This window comes from Carya illinoinensis, chromosome 11, assembly GCF_018687715.1.
Source record: "Carya illinoinensis cultivar Pawnee chromosome 11, C.illinoinensisPawnee_v1, whole genome shotgun sequence".
NCBI lineage: Eukaryota > Viridiplantae > Streptophyta > Magnoliopsida > Fagales > Juglandaceae > Carya > Carya illinoinensis.
The window spans coordinates 8,090,324-8,106,974 of NC_056762.1; the positions used below are offsets into that span (position 1 = coordinate 8,090,324).

At 34.7% G+C, this 16,651-nt stretch overlaps 1 non-coding gene across 1 annotated transcript; it reads right to left on the reverse strand.

The window, feature by feature from the left end:
• LOC122283573 lies at nt 1–104 on the reverse strand. The gene has a single exon (XR_006230971.1). It is a non-coding gene; the product is annotated as a small nucleolar RNA R71 (small nucleolar RNA).
• Nucleotides 105–16,651: the final 16,547 nt, after the last annotated feature.

Sequence of the window (16,651 nt, forward strand, 5' to 3'; positions counted from 1 at the left end):
CTTCGCAGAAATATTATGAATTTTTCTCAAAAGGAAAATGAAACATTTTTTCAGTGTTGGGAACGTTTTAAAGAATTGTTGCTAACTTGCCCACATCATGGCTATGAAACTTGGCGCACCATTAGTTTCTTCTATGAAGGTTTAACATCTCAAATGCGTCAGTTTGTAGAAATGATGTGTAATGGTGATTTTCTAAATAAAGATCCTGATGACGCTTGGGACTATTTTGACCAGTTAGCTGAAAATGCCCAATCTTGGGATAACACAGATCGTTCTGATCGGTCAAATAAGCCCAAACTCAGTGCCATGTCTCAAGAAGGTATGTATGTTCTTAAAGGAAATGATGATGTGAATGCTAGGATAGCAAGTCTGACAAGAAAAGTCGAAGCCATGGAACTTAGGAAGGTAAATCCGGTTAAGGCCAGTGAAAAAGAAGAAGAAAATTGTGGCATTGGTGAGATTAGTGGACACCTAACTCAAGATTGTCCAACAATCCCTGCTTTTAAAGAGGTGTTGCACGAACAAGCAAATGTCATGAATTCTTATCGGAGACCATTTTCTTCCCCATATTCGGAAACATATAATCCTGGATGGAGAAATCATCCCAATTTTAGTTGGAGGAATGAGTCCAATATAAATCAAAATCCTCAAGGGCCATCTTCTTCTACTCCTTATGTGCCTCCACATAAGAAAACCCTTGAGGAGACATTACAGACTTTTATGCAGGGGCAAGCCAATATCAACACTCAGACAATGCAGGCCATTACTGAGATGAGAAGTTCTATCAGCGACTTGACCTCTGCATTACATGCTCAAGAAAATGGTAAGTTTCTTGCTCAACCTCAGCCAAATCCAAAAGGTAAATTTGAGGTAAGAAATTCAAATCCATCTGATTCAAAATTTGAACATGCCAAGTCCATCACCATTCTACGCAGTGGAAAAATAATTGATAAGAGTATTTCAACAACGAAAGTTGATGAGACCAACAACTCTTTAAATTCCAAGAGTGATGGTGAATTTGAGAAGGTTGAATTAGATGTGCCTGTGAAAGCCCCAATACCTGCACCATTTCCCCAAAGATTGCAACATTCTCACAAGTTGGTTCAAAATGCTGATATTCTTGAAATTTTTAAACAAGTAAAAATCAACATTCCTTTGTTGGATGCAATCAAACAGATTCCTTCGTATGCTAAATTTTTGAAAGATTTGTGCACAGTAAAGCGTACGATGAAGGTGCAGAAGAAGGCTTTTCTCACTGAGCAGGTAAGCACCATCCTCCAGAACAATTCTCCACCAAAGTACAAAGACCCGGGTTGTCCAACAATTTCCTGCGTGATTGGAAATTTTAAAATTGAAAAAGCTTTACTTGACCTCGGAGCTAGTGTTAACCTTCTACCCTACTCGGTATATGAGCAGTTGGATCTTGGTGAGCTTAAACCCACCAAGGTAACACTCCAACTTGCTGACCGTTCAATTAAAATACCGAGAGGGATAGTTGAGGATGTGCTAGTTCAAGTAGGAAAATTTTATTTTCCAGTGGATTTCATTGTTTTGGACACGGAACTTGTCTTTGATGTTTGCACTCAAATTCCTATAATTTTGGGAAGGCCATTTCTTGCGACCTCAAATGCTTTAATAAATTGTAGGAGTGGTGTGATGGTAATTTCTTTTGGCAACATGACTTTGGAGTTGAATATTTTCAATATTTGCAAACAACCTGGTGATGATGATGATGTGCAGGAAGTGAATCTGATCCAAACTCTTGTTCAAAATAAATTTGATTTGTCAAGTTTTTCTGACCCTCTTGAGGCTTGTTTGGTTCATGGTATAAACTTTGATGATGATTCTGTGCTTGCATCTATGAATTTTTTGCTAGAATCTACTCCTATAATGGACACTGATAAATGGAGAACACGTTTTGAGGAATTACCACCTCATGATGTCGTGTCTCTCCCCTTAAGTGTGCAAACACCAAAACTCGACTTGAAACCTCTACCTGCTGATCTCAAATATGCATTTTTAGGCCAAGCAGAGACATTACCAGTGGTCATTTTATCAAGACTGGATGAAATTCAGGAGAAAAAATTAATTGGTGTTCTCATTGAACATAAAGAGGCAATAGGATGGACCATAGCTGATATCAAAGGTATCAGTCCTTTGATTTGTATCCACAGGATTTATCTAGAGGACAATTCTAAACCCTCTAGAGAAATGCAGTGTAGACTGAACCCCAACATGAAAGAAGTTGTCAAAGTAGAGGTGTTAAAACTTCTGGATGTAGGGATCATTTACCTTATTTCTAACAGCAAATGGGTTAGTCCCACGCAGGTGGTACCCAAGAAATCTGGTGTGACTGTAGTTAAGAATGCTAACAATGAATTGATCCCAACTAGAGTTACTACTGGTTGGCGTATGTGCATTGACTACATAAAACTGAATTCTGTCACCAGAAAGGATCATTTTCCCCTACCATTCATGGATCAAATTATTGAACGTGTAGCGGGCCATAAGTTCTATTGCTTCCTAGATGGTTATTCTGGATATAACCAAATTGAGATTGCTCCTGAAGATCAAGAAAAAACCACTTTTACATGTCCATTTGGTACCTTTGCATATCGAAGGATGCCATTCGGACTTTGTAATGCTCCTGCTACATTTCAACGATGCATGATGAGCATATTCAGTGACATGGTAGAGCGTTTCGCTGAAATATTCATGGATGATTTTTCCATTTTTGGTGATTCATCTGATGAATGCTTTACTCATTTGGAAAAAGTGCTGATTAGATGCAAAGAAAAGAATTTGATTTTAAACTGGGAGAAGTGTCATTTTATGGTCACTCAAGGGATTGTTCTTGGTCACATTGTTTCTTCTCAAGGTTTTGAAGTGGACAAGGCCAAAATTGAATTAATTTCTAAATTGCCCATCCCAAAGAACATCAGGGATATCAGATCTTTTCTAAGTCATGCAGGTTTTTACAGGAGGTTCATTAAAGGCTTCAGCACAATTTCTAGACCTTTGTGCAATTTGTTGTCAAAGGAAAATTCTTTTGTGTGGACTGATGATTGTGAGTTAGCTTTTACAAAGCTAAAATGTATGTTGATTTCAGCCCCAATTATGCAATCACCTGATTGGAATTTACCATTTGAGATTATGTGTGATGCTAGTGATTATGCTGTTGGAGCTGTGTTGGGCCAACGTAGGGACAAAAAGCCTTGTGTTATTTATTATGCAAGTAGAACTTTAAACAGTGCTCAAATGAATTATTCAACAACTGAAAAAGAGCTACTTGCAGTAATTTTTGCACTTGACAAATTTTGCTCTTATTTGATTGGATCTCAAATTGTCATCTTTACTGATCATGCTGCGTTAAAGTACCTTTTAGCGAAAAAAGATGCAAAGCCCAGGTTACTTAGATGGATCCTTTTGTTGCAAGAATTTGATTTGATAATCAAAGATAAAAAAGGAGTTGAGAATGTTGTTGCTGATCATCTGTCTAGACTTGTTCTTTCAGATTCCGTAGAGACAGTTCCTATTAAAAACACATTTCCAGATGAGCAACTCTTTGGTATATCTCAAGTGCCATGGTACGCTGACATTGCTAATTTTCTTGCTACAGGTGAAATTCCTCACATTTGGACTCAACAAGATAAGAGGAAATTTTTTGTGGAGGTAAGAAAATTCTTTTGGGATGATCCATATCTGTTTAAATATTGCCCAGATCAGATAATTAGACGATGTGTTCCCAATAACGAATTTCAAAGTGTGATATCTTTTTGTCACTCTGGGGCATGTGGTGGCCACTTTTCTGGAAAGAAAACTGCTTTTAAAATTTTACAATGTGGCTTCTATTGGCCTACCATTTTCAAAGACACCCATGAATTTTGTAAAACTTGTGAGTGCTGTCAAAAATTGGGAGGGATTACCCGCCGGAATATGATGCCATTAAATCCAATCTTGGTTGTTGAAATATTTGATTGTTGGGGCATTGATTTCATGGGACCCTTCCCAGTTTCTTTTGGCAATCTCTACATTTTGGTAGCTGTGGATTATGTGTCCAAATGGATTGAGGCTATTCCATGCAAAAACAATGACCACAAAGTGGTACTGAAATTTCTGAAAGAAAATATTTTATCAAGGTTTGGAACACCTCGAGCCATTATCAGTGATGGGGGCAAACATTTTTGTAATAAGACTTTCGAGGCCTTAATGCGAAAATATGGTATTATCCATAAGGTTGCTACCCCTTATCATCCACAGACAAGTGGCCAAGTTGAGGTATCTAATCGGGAGATCAAAAATTTTTTGGAAAAGACGGTTAACCCAAGCCGCAAAGATTGGTCTTTACGACTAAGTGACGCACTTTGGGCATACCGTACTGCTTTTAAAATCCCGATTGGTATGTCCCCATATCGACTCATTTTTGGAAAGGCATGTCACTTACCTGTGGAATTGGAACACAAAGCTTATTGGGCAATCAAGAAATTTAATTTTGATTTGGATAAAGCTTGCTCTCTTCATAAGTTTCAGCTTAATGAGTTAGAGGAAATCAGGAATGAAGCTTACGAAAATTCTCGTATTGCCAAGGAGAGAACGAAAATTTTTCATGACAAAAATATTTTTCAAAAATCTTTTGAGCCTTCACAAAAAGTTTTGTTGTATAATTCAAGGCTCCATTTGTTTCCTGGCAAACTTCGATCCCGATGGATTGGTCCCTTTGTTGTAAAAACTGTTTATCCTTTTAGGGCCATTGAGATAGAAAATCCAGACAATGGTAATGTTTTTAAGGTTAATGGACAAAGGTTGAAACCATTTTTGGATGATTTTACTCCAGAGGTTGAGTCCACTACTCTGGAGGATCCTGCGTATCAGAATTAATTTCTGATTCCTCATTGTATATACCGTATGTGTTTGTTTTGTTTTTCCTTCTTTTGTTTTTTTTTGTGCTTTTAACTTTGACAGAAATCTACTCCTTGTGTGCACTCGAGTATCTCAAGTGAATTCTTTCCTCTCTGTTTAATCATTTTCGTCTCAATATATGTTCTGCAGTGTTTATCTTGCTTCAATTCATGCCTGTATAGCATACATCATCGAATATTCAATTGCTGAACATTGAGGACAATGTCACATTTAGTTGGAGGGAGGGTTTTCTGTTAAAAATGTGTTAAAATTCTGTTAAAAATGTGTTAAAAAAATAAATAAATAAATAAATAAATAAATAAAAAAGAAAATGATTTGTAGAGGTCATAGAACATGTGGAATGTAGTGCAAATATGAGTATATGTCAAAAGAGGGACTTATCCATTTTATTTAGTTGTTAAATCAAGGGAAAAATGTTAAAAGTTTTGCTAAAACACACACAACACATACCCGGAAGGCCTAGAAAGACTACATTGAGTCATTGTTGGTTGATTTACACTTCAATTGTTTGAGACTCTAATGAACCATATCCTAATGGCTTAGGAAGAGATCTGAAATGAATTAAATGAGAAAAGGGACAAGCCAGGGATCCAAAAAATAAAAAAATAAAAAAAAAAATAATAATAATAAAATCCTTTAGGTAGACTAGTGGTAAGGGCTGACTTGTGAAAGTGTGGATAGGCGCACATTCATAGGTCCGCTTCCCCACTAGGAAATCTAAAAACATAAAAAAAAAAAAAAAAAAAAAAAAAAAAAAAAAAAAAAAAATTCGTTTGTGTAGTGGAAAAGGCTACCTATTACCGGGGTTCTTACAAAAAAAAAAAAAAAGTAGGCGCCTTTCAAAGTGTAATAGCGTGAAAGCCGCCACTACAATGGTTTTGAATTAGAGTAAGACCATGTGGTTTTCTCAGATTGGTTGTTGTGATTGAAACTGTTAATGTCTCTTGATAATCGATCTTGGAATTCTAACCCCATTTCCATGCACTTGAAAGAAAGCAAGCTTTGTTACATGTAATTCCCTTGGTTGATTAACTAAATTGTGTATAAATCTCTTAGTTGATACAAAATTCAAATTAATCTATCTCCAGTGTTCTTAAACTCAACAAATCTATTTCATAGCATGTGATTCGCAAACTTCTTTTGAAATTGTAGTTGGAAATCTCACCTTTGCATGAATTCATTCGCTTTGTTTGCTAGAGTCTAGCAATAAGCTAGTTGGGGGTGTGATGAAGCACTAAAATTGCATGATTAAGTTACTTAAGCGAACAAATTCTTTAATAAAAAATGATTTAAGTACTTAATTATGCAATAGATCACATTATTTGAGTCAATTGATACATTCTAGTATTTTGGTGCATAAAAAGATTTATAATGCAATTGATTCACATGAAACAAGACAAGCACCTCACATGCATGCAACACAAACTCACACATGCTAAAAGCAAACAAACTCACTCGGACATCACATGCACACAGCTGGACCCACAACAGCACTCATGCAAAACACATGCACATGCAGAACAAGAAGAATCATTCGGATGTGCACACATGCAGAACACATGCAGAACAGAAAGCAGGAGAAGAATCTGCAGCACATCACATGGACAGCAACTCACACTTGCAGCAGCACATGTACAGCAGCAGAAAAATCCTTCAAAGCAGCAGACAATCACGCTGGAAAAAAATCACATGCCAACAGCAGACTATTCAAACCAAGATGCAGAAAAACACATGCAGAAAAATAGATGCAGAAAACGTGGACCTACAAACCAGCACATGCACATGCAGAATAGAAAAAAACAGACAGCAATCAATATGCAGAAAACGTGGACCAGCTCACACATTCAAACATTTAGCAGAAGATCATTCGGACCACAACATCACACATGCAGAAAATTCAACCATGCAGCAGACCAACACATGCAGACATGTAGAAAAATGCAAACATACAGACCAAACTCACATGGACAGCACACCAATGCAGAAAAGCCGGACAGCAAGAAATCACATGGGCTGCCTTTAATTTTCAACTGGGAGTTTTCGGTTTGGAAGAAAAGCAAGGGGGCAAGCAGCTGTTTTTCTTGACTTTTATCTTTCATTTTTTCTGCTTGCTTTCGGTTTGGCAGCAAGAGCTGGAGAGTTTGAGTTTTTCTTCTTTCTTTTTGATTCGGCTAGCAGCAGATTTTCAAGGTTTTTCTTTTGGTTTTACATTCGGGCAGCAGAGTAATGTAGAGGTTGGTGTGTAAAGAAAGAGAGGTGCCGTGATTAAAGGGGAGTGAAGAGTGGAAAATCGGTGGTGATTGGAGGAGGGGGTTTGGACTTTGGACGACTAGAAGCAGCTTTATATTTATATATATATGTTGCTGGACGTGGGGGAGGAGAATTGGAGAGAAGAAGGTGTAGAGTGAAAGAGATAGGTGGGGAGTTGAGAGAATTGAAGAGAGGGAGTTGGCTGTAATTATTTCTTTCTTGGAGGAAGTTGAGGTCGGTTGAAGAGAGGGAAAGAGAGACGTGTAGAGAATTTCCAGATTGACTTTGGGGATTAATGTGAAAAGAAGTTGATGTGGGGGATGGATGTGTAGGCCGGCTGGAGTAATCTAATTGGATGGGATTTATTTTGGTGGAGAAAGGGACATGATGAGATAGATGCTTGAGTTTAACGTGGAGTTGAAGTGGTTGGAGTTTTATTTTTTATTTTTGCTTCTTCATGTTTTTCGTTTGGCATCTGGTGGGGCTGTAGCTTCTTCTTGATGAATATCTTTTAATTTCAATTTCTGTTTTATCGTGAGCTTTATTCCTATGTATCAATTGAATTTCAAATTTTGTTGTTTTTAAGTTATTGCTTAGTATTTCTTGTGTTAGTTATTTAATGGAGAATACTTATGTGATTACTATAGTATTTGCAATGAATATGTTTGGCTAAATTTTCATACTAAGGTTAGAGGTGAAGTTTAATGATTTACATATTGTTTCCGAATCCATGTAAAATCTATTTTGCGAGCTTGATTGATTGAAAGATTTTATTTGGATAATTTGATTATCTATATACTCGTCTTGATTCATTGTGATTTCTGAATACAGTGAATGCTTGAGGAATCCCTATGGTATTCAAATAGATTTGTAAATGTTTTAATCATCAATCGTTCACGCTCAATCATAAGCATCTGTTTTTCTCGATCTTAAATGCTAAATCTACCAATTAAACTGAATCATTATTCTAATTTAATTGAGGTAAATTGATCGGAAACAATATCATAAATTATTAGACGGATCCTCGAAACCTTAGTCTTTTTCCATTCATTTTATCATTTTAGTTTGATTCATTTTTTCAATCTTCATTTGATTGCACGTTTCTTTTAGTAATTTCGTTTCATTGTCTGAATTTATTTTCTTTATCACAAAAGTCAATCCCTGTGGATTCGATCCTGTAAGATACTACAACACCTATATACTTGCAGGTAAAACTGCACGAGATTCTTGATTCATTAATTTGAGTCAAAGTTTAGTCGCAACACTGCACATTGCTCTGCATCATAAGAGTGCCTCCCGGTTCTAATTGCTACTCAGCTTTACTTCAGTGCTGGGTCCTGCTGCTTTTACAAGTGTGTTGTCGGCCAGCTCAATTGATTGCTTAATTCCAAAATTACCCTACGTTATTAGAGTTAATATTTCAGCATACAGGGGTAAATTGGAAAAACCAACTTTGGTGTGTCTTAACAATATGAGTGTGCCAGCTACATTTCAAACTTTTTAAGTGAAAAATATTAGAATTTATCAATTTACTTAAGTGTCATAATCTACTGCATAATTAAGTACTTGAATCATTTTTTGTTAAACAATTTATTCCCTTAAGTAACTTAATCATATAGTTTTAGCACTTCATCACACCCCCCAACTAGCTTATTGCTAGTCTCTAACAAATAATGCGAATGAATTCATGCAAAGGTAAAATTACCAACTACAATTTCAAAAGAAAATCCAAGAAGTACATGCCATGAAATAGACTGGTTGAGTTTAAGAATACTGGAAGTAGATTAATCTGAATTTTGTATCAACTGGAAGATTTATACACCATTTAGTTAATCAACCAAGGGAATTACATATAACAAAGCTTACTTCTTCAAGTGCATGGGAATGACCGAATGAGGTTAGAATTCTAAGATCGACTACCAAGAGGCATTAACAGTTTCAATCACAGCAGCTAATTTGAGATAACCATAAGTTTTACTCTAAGTCAAAACCATTATAGTGACAGTTTTCACGCTATTACACTTTAAAATGTGCCTACTTTCTTATTTAGTAAGGACCCCGGTAATAGGTAGCATTTTCCACTACATAAATATAAATCATTTTTTTTTTTTAACTTTCCTAGTAGGAGCATCAAACCGATGAATGTGCGCCTAAGCACACTTTCACAAGTCAGCCCTTACCACTAGGTAGAAAGAATTTTTATTTTATTTTTATTTTATTTTATTTTTTATCCTTGGCTTGTCTCTTTTCTCATTTAATTCATTCCATATTTCTTCCTAATCCATTAGAATATGGTTCATTAGAGTCTCAAACAACCGAAGTGTAAATCAACAAACAATGACCCAATGTAGTCTTTCTAGGCATTCCGGGCATATGTTGTGTGTGTTTTAACAAAACTTTTAACATCTTTTCCTTGGTTTAACAACTAAATAAAATGGATAAGTTCCTCTTTTGACATATACTCATATTTGGACTACATTACATGTTCCATGATCTCAACAAATCATTTTTTTCAGTTCACTTTCCAGCATGTAAAATTCAAGAATAGGAAATTTAATCTGTTTTGAACTTAATACCAACACTCCCCCAAGGTGGACCAACATAAGTGTAAGGCATGCAAACAGGAAAATAAATTCTCTTCTACCCCCAACTAGATTGTAGCATTGTCCTCAATGATGCAAAAGAAATGAAAGAATTTACACAAAGAGAGCAGTGAAGGAGTAAAACAGCTATAAGAAAAACCAAATAGGAAAAGAAAAATTTGAAGGAAAAAGGAAGAGGAATTACCTGGGTAGCTTTGCAAGGAATGCAGCCAAAGTAAAAATAAAAACTGAAGAACAAAAGAAAATAATGAAAAGAAGTGGATGGATCAAAAACCATTAATTAGGATCAAGCAAATGCAAGGTAGGTTCTTCAGGTGCAAAATTAGAAATAAAAGGCTTGAGCCTTTGACTGTTGACCTTAAAAGCATTTTCATTTTGAGGATTGACAACCTCAATAGCATCATGAGAAAAAACTGTTTTAACCAAATAAAACCCACTCCACCGAGACTTTAACTTACCAGGATCAAAAATCTTACTTTGGATGTGTTTGTTGGGTATACATCTTCAAAAAATTTGATCAAAACAATATTTAAATAAGTAAAGGTCATCATAAAAAAAATGATTTAACCTCATATTTGAACTTTAATGTCCTGAATGCTCTAATGAGATGGTGCTTGTCATCTAAAGATAACTTTATGGGTGCTACCCAAGATGGCGACTCTTCAAACATTGGTTGCCAAAGCACCCCATGATCAGTTCATGCAAAAGAAACATTAGAAGTATCATCAAGTATATTCACATCACTTAGAACACTTTCTAATGACAATTGTAAATCAATGGAAGAAAAATTCAAGTGAAAATTCTCATCAAGGATATTTTCCAACAAATTAACTTCCTAAACTTCTTCTAAATCCTAAGGTTGCCTGCAAGTATTAAAGATATTCAGCTCCAATGTCATGTTTCCAAAACTCAATTTCAAAATTCTACTTCTGCAATTAATTAATGCGTTAGATGTAGCAAGAAATGGTCTACCAAGAATTACAGGAGCTTGGAAAGTAGATGAAGTTGACAAGTTTATATCAAGCACCACAAAATCCACAGGATAGTAAAACTTATAAACTTGAATCAAAACATCCTCAAGTATACCCCTAGGCATTTTTATAGATCTATCAGCAAATTGAAAAATGATAGGTGTGGATTTCAATTCACCTAAACCAAGCTGTTCATACATAGTGTAAGGCAATAAATTGACACTTGAACTAAGATCCAACAAAGCGTGATCAATTTTTGAATTTCCTATCACGCAAGCAATTGTAAGTGCTCTAAGGTCCTTGTATTTAAGTGGTGTATTACTCTGAATGATAGCACTAACATGCTCAGTAAGGAAAGCTTTCTTATGCACATTTAATTTTCTTTTCACAGTGCAGAAATCTTTTAAAATTTTTGCATAGGCAGGAATTTGCTAAATAGCATCTAACAAAGGGATGTTAATCCTAACTTGCCTAAAAACCTCAAGAATTTCAACGAGATGCTTATCTTTATGCAATGGAACTAATCGTTGAGGAAAATGAGCAGGTATAAGACAATGAATTTTCTCATGCTCATCAGACACATGCTTTCCATCTTTATTAGAAGGGTTAGAAACCTTACCAGAATTGTATGGCTCATATGATGGAGTGTCTACCACCTTACCGCTTCTTAAAGTAGTCACCGCTTTGACCGACTTTAAGTTAGGATCCTCAGTTATTGCTTGCACTTGATGGGGCTACCCTTGTGGATTTGGTTGTGACTGTGCAGGAAATTTACCCTTCTCTTGGGTACTTAAAGATGTAGCCAGCCTTGTGAGGGAACTCCTTATGTCATTAATTGCCAATGAATTCTGGTTGTTGAGTGTTGTTTGACCTTGCATGAATTGTTGAAGTGTCACACTTAGCTACTGAACCATATCTTCAAGTCCATTCTTTTGCATTGGAGGTGCTTGAATTGCAAGTTGAGAGGGCCCCAGAGCCAAGGTTGCTGGAGCTACATTCTGGTCACCCCTCCAACTGAAATTTGGGTGACTCCTCCATCTTGGATTATAAGAATTAGAGTAAGGACCAGAATATGCTTTATATATTATGTTTACAGCATTAGATTGGTCCAACAATACTTCTTTGAAAGCAGGGATCGTGGAACATTCATTAGTTGAATGCCCATGATCCTCACATATGCCACACTTCTCAAAAAATTTAGGGACAACATGCACTTCATTTACTTTCTTCAATTCCATGGCTTCCACTTTTCTAGACAGCAAGATTAATTTAGCAAGCAAATCAACATCTTCATTTATAGTATATTTCCCATGACTAGACTCAACTTCCCTAGATCTATCATGCACATCAGTTCTGTCCCAAGATTTGGCATTTTCAGCAAGATAATCAAAATATTCAAATGCCTGTTCAGGCTCTTTGTCAAAAAATTCTCCATTACACATAGTTTGTACAAATTGGCGCATTTTAGGTGTCAAAATTTCATAAAAAAAAACTAATCACACGCCAATGTTTATAACCATGGTGTGGGCATGAATCTAATAGATCTTTGAACCTTTCCCAACATTGATAAAAAGTTTTAGAATCCTTTTGAGAATAATTCATGATCTGTCTTTTCAAAACATTTGTCCTATGTATTGGAAAGAATTTTTTCAAAAATCCTATTTGCATCTCCTGCCAAGTGCCTATGGTTCTGGGTCTTAATGAATTCAACCATGTTTTAGCTTTATCTTTCAAGGAAAATGGAAACAATTTTAGTCCAATGACCTCCTCAGTGCAGGTTTGGTCCATGAATGTAGAACAAACCTCTTCAAACTCTTTGATATGCAAATAAAGGTTTTCAGATTCCATGCCATAAAAATGTGGAATTAATGGTATCATTCCAGGTTTAAAATTGAAATTATAAACATTCAAAGGTGTAATGATGCATGATGGAGTGGTGGTCCTAACAGGATGCAAATATTATATAAGTGTCCTATTGGGATTTACCATTTCCCTATCATTATGTCCTTCTTCTTCAGCCATGTTACTATGAGTGTCAAATGATGGTTCAAATGCTGAATTAAGAGAAACAGATGATGCACTCAATGATGAGGTTGATAATTCAGTCCTAGCAAGTCTATATGTGCTATCTCTAGCCCAACCAGACATGCAAGTTCAGCACAAAATAAGATAAAAGTAAACAAGTAAAATGAGAGGTAAAGATATCACCCAGGCTGTGAAGAGGTTCACAGCTCCACAAAACGTTCTCTCAGGAAAAAGAGAATGCTTTGACAAACACCAGTTGTCCTCGGCAACTGTGCCGAAAATTTGATCAACCTATAATTATTTCTTCCAAGCGTAGAAGCTGTCAAAGTAATACAAGGGTAAATCCCAAGATCTAATTCACAGGGATAATGAGAATTAAGCAAACCTTTTATAATCATAAGATAAAATATTGACGTTTATGGTGACAAGAAATTTTGAAAAGAAGAAAGTCTTGAACTAAAATGTGGATTATTTACTAAGGAAGTGTAGACTGAATTAAGAGTATGATTAGTGGTTGTGTTGGAAGTTCAAGCTCGAATTAAACTGAAAATAAAAATAAATCTATGATTTTAAAATTATTAAAACTAAGAAACTTAGAGAAAGTGTGTAGCAAATGAATTAAACTTGTAAGAAATAAAAGAACAAACACTTGGGATGTAATTTTCACTCACTGATTTAGAGATGGATTTACTTCTCTTTTCATGTTCTCTCAACCATGCTCCCATTCTTAGAAGTCATGGTCCTATAATATAATAATGAATCCCAATTTTTAACCTAATAAAACTACTTGATAGATTATATAACAATTGTAAAATAGTGAAAGAAAGTCATCAAAGTCTTGTTACTTATTCAAGTATCAATTATGCATTTACGTCTACAACTAATATAAACCAAGAACAAAGAACTTCAATCCTTTCTAAATGTAAACTGAAATATCATCTAACAAGTTAATCATTGAAATCACATAACATTGAAGAAAATCCACTCCAAAACAGTAATAGGTTACTCATTGAATCCCAAGCTCAAAAATCTAGTCTACCCTCTCTAAATTAGTAAAATACTAAAAAATGATGATGAATCCTAACATTTTAAGTTGTTGTATGAAAATAAATACAGAATAAAAACTAAAACTCTGCCGACTAAGATTTGGAACGAAAAGGTAAGGCAACTAAGAATGAAAAACAACTAGGAAAAGCATAAAAAAAAAAAAAAAAAATGAAATCTGAGAGAGAGAGCTTCCACCGCCTCACGGTCTGCACGAAAAAGAAAAAATAAGAACTGTAAAATGAAAGGAATGCCGAACGAAAGGAAAAACTGGAAAGGAAAAAAAAAACTAAACGTAAAGTAAGGAAAAAAACAGCTCCGCTCCAAATGAAAAAAAATGAACTAAAAAATGAAAGTACCGTCTCAAGGTCTAGGACCTAGACAAAGAAAAGAAAAAAAAATATGGAAAAAATAAATCGAAAACAAGAGTGAGTGAGAGCTACTCCCTATGCCTCCTACCTACTAAAAGTAAAACCAAGTCATGACAAAAAAAAAAACCCCAAGGTCTGCCAGCCGAAAAGGAAAAAAAGAACAAAAAAATCGTAACCCCCCATAATAAAAAAATAAATGAAGAATAAAAGTTTTGTCCAAAAGCCAAAACTGCCCCTTTCTCCATGCATCTTGATATGCGTTGAGCGCTGCTGCTGTTTGAGTGAGTACCAGCTCCCTGCGTGATCTGCTGCGCATTGCTCTGCATCATAAGAGTGTCTCCTAGTTCTAGTTACTACTCAGCTTTACTTCAACGCTGGGTCCTGCTGCTTTTCCAAGTATGTTGTCGACCAGCTCAATTGATTGCTTAATTCCAAAATTACCCTACGTTATTAGAGTTAATATTTCAGCATACAAGGGTAAATTGGAAAAATCAACTTTGGTGTGTCTTAACAATATGAGTGTGCCAGCTACATTTCAAACTTTTTAAGTGCAAAATATTAGAATTTATCAATTTACTCAAGTGTCATAATCTACTGCATAATTAAGTACTTAAATCATTTTTGGTTAAACAATTTATTCACTTAAGTAATTTAATCATATAGTTTTAACACTTCATCAGTCTCATCTTAGAAATTCGAATTATCTGCATGATTTTTTCCATTCTGAATTATTTGCTTGATTTTTTTTATTGGTTTAAGGTGATTTTTAATATTATTAATGATAATTATTCTCTAGATGGAGAAAGGGAAGGAGCACACATCTTCTTTAACACCTCCTACTGTAGATCCATCAACAAATTCATCAACCCAGGTATTCATCAATTAAAGTTAAAATTCAATTTTTGTTCATTGAAGATGACTGATTTTAATCCTTAGGTGATAGCATGATCATCATATCCAAATTTCTCAATACCTCCTACGAGAAATCCATCAACCAATATACCAACCTAGGTATTTTGAACATTAAATCAAATTCATTTGACTATTCTAATAATGTCTATACTTAAATAAAAAAATTCTAAAAATGTTTATATTTATATTACTAAATCTTGAGGATTAATCATTATTGGTTTATATGTTAGGTGATACCAATACCATTTTATCCAGATTTTTCAAATTATATGCATGGTTGCCATCCACCAATGCCAAATGTGTGGTTATCACCATTTTTTCCTCGTCTTGATGTCAACCCATCTACATGGATTAGTCTAGTGATAAGTTGGTTCGTTAAGTAGTATGCTTATTTTTCACCATGTTTCTAATTGATTTAAAAATATGGACTTGTTTTGTTGGTGTAAACTGCATGGAAATCTAATGCCCACATTTCACTCATCACTTAACCCTTCAATTGGTCTACATTCTGCAAGTTCAAGTCATGTGGAATAAATTCAAAGTGCCACACATGACTCTAGAGAGGTTGAAAGTTTTCTACACCCGTTATTTCTAATATTGTTGAATCCAAAGATGACGATGAGTCTAGGACACAGAATACAGTACATACTGAAATGGGCAATAGTATTGAGCCCACGTTGGGATGATGTTTAAATCCAAATAATTACTTTCTTATTATAAGAAATATGGGAAATAATGTGGTTTCGGGATAAGTGTGCAAATGAGTAATGATGTGATTTCAAATATTTTTCCAAGTGTAGAATTGTTAAGTTGTATCAAAGATAAATACAGTATCATATTCCACAGGGACAATGGATTATCAAAACATTTGTAAACTTTATTGTAAAAAAACATGTTGACTGTGAGAGATGAAAATAAAATGGAATGCAATGTGAAGAATCTTTTTTGTGCTTTTGTTATGGTTGTATAAAAACAGAATATGTTATGCAAAACTAAACTTAAATTAAAATGGTGAAATTCACTTTTAGTAACTTAACACATGAAGCTTCTTGAAGATGAATTAAGAAAAAGTATGAATTTAATTTAGCAAAATTAAGTCAGAGATGGAATTAAAGTTTCCAACCAACAAGGCAAATTAATAAACACTTGGGTTGTGCATGGGACGTTTTATTTCAGTTCCTAGATAATTTTCTCAATTAACAATCTAGTCAAAACATTGATAAACGGAAGAAAAAAAAAAGGTTATACTCATGTTTTGCAATATTTCTTTAAGGGATTCACTATTTTACTAGCCAAACACATATTAATAATCAACTGAGAAAAGTCTTGATAATTTTCAAGTTTTTGTTGTGCCTTATATCAATAACAAATCAAGAGCAAGAGCTGTAATTTATTTTCAATTTGAATCCAATTAAAAATAAAGTGAAACTAACATTTATCAATAAAATATTGCATTAAACTAGAATCCAAAACAAATCAAATCTCATTCCAAAATCTAAGCTTCAGAAATTAGCTACATATGGTATTTCTATTAGCAAAAATTAATCTAAATAAA